The sequence below is a fragment of the Primulina huaijiensis genome, chromosome 8, assembly GCF_012295235.1.
Source record: "Primulina huaijiensis isolate GDHJ02 chromosome 8, ASM1229523v2, whole genome shotgun sequence".
NCBI classification, from domain to species: domain Eukaryota; kingdom Viridiplantae; phylum Streptophyta; class Magnoliopsida; order Lamiales; family Gesneriaceae; genus Primulina; species Primulina huaijiensis.
The window spans coordinates 16,225,834-16,231,053 of NC_133313.1; positions in this window are offsets into that span (position 1 = coordinate 16,225,834).

Below are 5,220 nucleotides of genomic sequence, written 5' to 3' on the forward strand. Positions count from 1 at the left end.
TGAAGAAACACATGATGATCACAAAATAGAGAATGTTGTTCCTGAAGAAACACATGATGATGAAAATGTTCTTTCAGAACCAGAAACTGACGAGAATCATGAAATCTCTATTAATTATATTAATACTGGAAAAATATGGAACCGAAAAGATATAGAAGAAATTGATGATATATTTTATTATAATGTGGCAATCGACATCATAAATGATAATGAAGATCATGAACCAAAATCTTCTGGTGAATGTAAAAATCGGCAGGATTGGATAAAATGGAAAGATGCCATCCAGGTTGAATTGGATTCGCTAAATAAACGTAATGTTTTTGGACCTATAGTCCTTACACCTGAAGGTGTAAAACCTGTTGGATACAAATAGGTTTTTATTCGAAAGCGAAATGAGAAAAATGAAATAGTAAGATATAAAGCTCGACTTGTGGCACAAGGTTTTTCTCACATGCCTGGAATTGATTATGAAGAAACGTATTCTCCCGTGATGGATGCAATTGCGTTTCGGTATTTGATTAGCTTGGCAGTATCTGAAAATTTAGAAATGCGTCTTATTGATGTTGTTACAGCTTACTTATATGGATCACTTGATAGTAATATATATATATATGAAAATTCCTGCAGTATTTAAAATGCCTGAAGCACAAAGTTCAAAACCCAGAGAATGTTATTCTGTGAAATTACAAAGATCATTATATGGGTTAAAGCAATCTGGCCGAATGTGGTATAATCGGCTACGTGATCACTTGATGAAACAGGGATATGTAAATAATTCAATATGTCCTTGTGTTTTCATTAAGAAAACATCATCCTGATGCGTAATTATTGCTGTATATGTTGATGATTTAAACATCATTGGAACGAATAATGAAATTCATGAAGTTGTGTCATACTTGAAGGAAGAATTTGAAATGAAGGATCTTGGAAAAACCAAGTATTGTCTTGGTTTACAAATTGAACAAAAAGAATGTGAAATATTTGTTGACCAGAAAAATTATACAGAAAAAATCCTTAAACGTTTTAATATGGANGGTTTACAAATTGAACAAAAAGAATGTGGAATATTTGTTGACCAGAAAAATTATGCAGAAAAGATCCTTAAACGTTTTAATATGGATAAATCAAATCCTTTAAGTACTCCAATGGTTGTTAGATCATTAAACATAGAAAAGGATCCATTCCGTCCATGTGAAGATGATGAAGATATTCTTGGTCCAGAAGTACCATATTTAAGTGCTATCGGTGCCCTTATGTATCTTACAAATTGTACAAGGCCTGATATATCTTTTGCCGTAAATTTATTGGCAAGATTTAGCACATATCCAACAAAGAGACATTGGAACGGAATTAAACATATATTCCGTTATCTACGAGGAACGACAGACTTGGGACTTTTGTATTCAAAAGATGCTAATCCAAGTATAATTGGTTATGCCGATGCTGGATACTTATCTGATCCACACAAAGCACGTTCTCAAACTGGATATGTATTTACTCGTGGAGGCACTGCAATTTCTTGGCGTTCACAGAAACAAACACTTGTAACAACTTCATCAAATCATGCCGAGATTATTGCACTACATGAAGCAAGCCGTGAATGTGTGTGGTTAAAATCAATGACTCAACATATCCAAATCTCATGCGGATTATCATTCGACGAGAAGCCTGTGATACTATATGAAGATAATGCTGCATGTGTTGCTCAAATGAAAGAAGGATACATAAAAAGCGACAGAACTAAACATATTCCTCCTAAGTTCTTCGCATTCACCAAGGAGCTTGAGAAGAATAAATGTATTGATGTTCGTCACATTCAATCAAGTGAAAACTCATCAGATCTCTTCACAAAGGCACTTCCTACGACAATATTCAGAAAGCACATATATAATATTGGGATGCGCAATCTACGAAATTTGTGAAGAATTGTTCATATCAACATGAGGGGGAGTTTACGTGACTGCACTCTTTTTCCCTTACTATGGTTTTTATCCCAATGGGTTTTTCCTAGTAAGGTTTTTAATGAGGCAGTACAAAAACACGTAATGAAGACATCATCGTATCATGATCATCATCACAAGGGGGAGTGTTGAAAATTAATATTTAAAATGTGTATGTTGAATATTTGAATGTTGAAAATAAGAGTTTTAAATATTGAAAATTAGTGTGTGATGATGTAGGTAATGATGATTTTATTTTTGGATTATTTGTAAAGATTTTCTATAAATAGATATCTCATTTGTGAAGAAAATCACAATTGAGTTGAGAGAAAATTATTATAAAGTATGTAGTGTGATAATTTTGAGAATTTGAAATTTTTACTTTTTACCGTAAATTTTTACTTTTTCACAACAATTCTTCTATTCTTCATCTACCATTTATTTATCAGTTTTCTAAAAACAAATTATTTAATTTAACATTTGGGATTTAATTTTTGTGGGATCAAGATCATATTTCGATTACTCAATCTAAAATGATCAATTATTTATCCTCAATAATCTCTCTCTTAAAAATTGGACTCTTTACTATCCACAAGAATCACCCTTCTTGCAATATATGAAAATTGAAATCGTGAACTTGACTCTGATATCAATTGTGAGTCTAAACATTTTACCAAAATTTGGTGGAGATTTATCCAGAACGCCTTCACGGATCTTCAACCTGAAGTCTGAAGATAACGAAACTCGATAAATTATGTTAACGAATTCGAAGTACAGGCGAGAGAGAACTCTTTGTCCTTAAGACGAAGTTGCCTCGCATATGGTGCTTACGTGATATGGCATTCTGTTGCAAAAATACAGCAAATATCAACTTGTTATAGTAGCACTAGAAATCACGAGTTACATGACCAGAAATTGAATCAAACTTTATTTTTAGAATAAAGAAAAAGAAGAAATTCAATATAAATGAAAATGTTCTTCTTTTGTTTGATATTCTCAAATTTGATTTTATTTTGTCTCTAAATTTTTTAATTCTTTAATAAAGATTGAAATATAAGTCACAAATCTAAAAAATATGACCGAAAGACATCTTTTGGAGGCAAAGATCCTTGAAAACTTGCAACTCTTGTCAAACATAGTCGTCAGATGCTTAGGCGAACGGCCCCAGAAAAATTCCAATACACAAAAGGCTCTTAGGTGCCTCCCATGTGGCTTGGACTATTCTAGACCGCATTTGGGGCGCCTCAACACTTCCCCTGGCTCATGGAAAATCCGTTTTGAGTTTTATATACTTCTTAGCTTAATTTTCATTAATTAAACTTTAAATTTATCCACAAAAGTATAGTTGATGGTAACAGTACAATTCAAATATTTGAAACCATAATGCAGCTTGACACATCATGTGTCAATAGATCTCATAGTCGGGGCAATTATTATACCCCAAAATTTTTTTCACTTTTTTCGATAAAAGTGTAATAATTTTAAGTTTATTTTGATTGATTAAACTAAAAATCGAAATATATGTGAATTGTATAAATATTAAACATTTTTGTAATTATTCACCTAGCGACTTTCTCAATTCATATGGAATTTTTGAACTTCAATTGCATATGCTCTTGTTTCATGATATAATATTGGATTTCGAAATTATTTTATTTCAACCTAGGCATATTCACAATATTTTGTTAAGATCGAATATTGATTTTGAAGGATCGAGTGTGCTAGTGCCTTCGAAGGCATTTCGAACACTATATTCTCCAATGACATGCAATAGCTCGTGTTCTAAGAATGTTAACATCAATGAATTAAATCGAGTTTGGTTTAAAACTAAGCGGAAGAAACTCGAAGTAATCCTTCGTGAAAAATACTGTTATTAGAAAACATTTTAACTTATGTAAACTGAATAACTGAAAAATGGTAGATTAGTTTTTGCATTTATCAGTTCACTTATGGTGACAACTGAACTGACGGATACTCTAAGTGATCAAAACAATTTGAAAACAGCAATTAGTCAGTTAAATACACAAGATATGTTTATGGATGTTCGGAGACTTCAACTGCTCCTACGTCACCCCTTCTACCTCCACGGGTAGGATCCACTAGAAGTCTTTGATTTATACAAAATTTTGTACAAACCCACTCAGCTAGGACTTACACTACTGCCTAAACTGAACTCCTAGCTACGACTAAAGGCAGCACCTTCCAGCCAACACTTCTTTAACGTCTATGTGTCAAATACTACATACACAAGTTTAACGTCTTTGTGCAAGACGGTATTTGAGTGGTTGAGAGTGTTTGTGTGTGAGAACTGAACAAGGATGTTCTCACACACTGAGAGATAAAAGCTTTTATACTAACCTGATAACACGTTGAAGTGTCCCTCTGGGCTGATTGCTTCTGAAAGCTGATTTGCAATGTGCGTGCCCTTTCTTTTCTCTCTTATTTACGTTTAAGATTTTTCTCTCTGTATCTTGTTGTTGTTGCTGAATATTCACTGATCTTCTCTTTATATAGGCGGGAAAAACTAATCGTACAGTGAGACTCATTTATTGTATCCGTTGCATCTTGAATTCTTTTCTTAGACTTTGTGTTTCGACTTTTCAACTGCCCTTGTGAAACGTTTTGTCTTTAATGCTCTGATGCAACGTCCATTATTGTCCTTTGACTGGACAATGTCTTTGTACCTTCACGCACATCTGGAATCCACTGAAAGAGTTTGTCTTCATCTACAACTGAAAGATTCTGACTGATGCTTCGGACTGGTCAGCTGAACTGATCTTCGGTTCAGCTGGTGAAATCAGTTGACTCGTCAATTGAACTGATTTCACTCTCGTTTAGTTGAATTGATCAGCTGGGTTTCTTCATCAGTTGAACACTCCTTCGGCTGGCCAGGCTTCTGAGGTTCTCCTGCTGAACCACCTATCAACTGTACAATCAGCTAGACTGCTCAATTGACGTAACAGTTAGACTGATTCAGTTTGTGCGATCAGTCAGGTCTTCAGTTTGCGATGTAAACAGCTCGTGACTGATCCTAGCTTCTGCACACTAAGGTAGATTATTATTGACACAAATTAACAAGTTTTGTTAACATCAAAATAAATATTGCGAACTTGAAAAGTTCCAACAATCTCCCCCTTGTAGATGATCACAAAACTTGAGCAGTTAAGCACAATATATTCAGTTCAAGGGTTAGTACATTCAAACATCGTTAAAAGCTCCCCCTCAAAGACTGAATTAAAGAAGTTTTGAAAACCATTTAGAGATAGAGGATAAGAAAAAC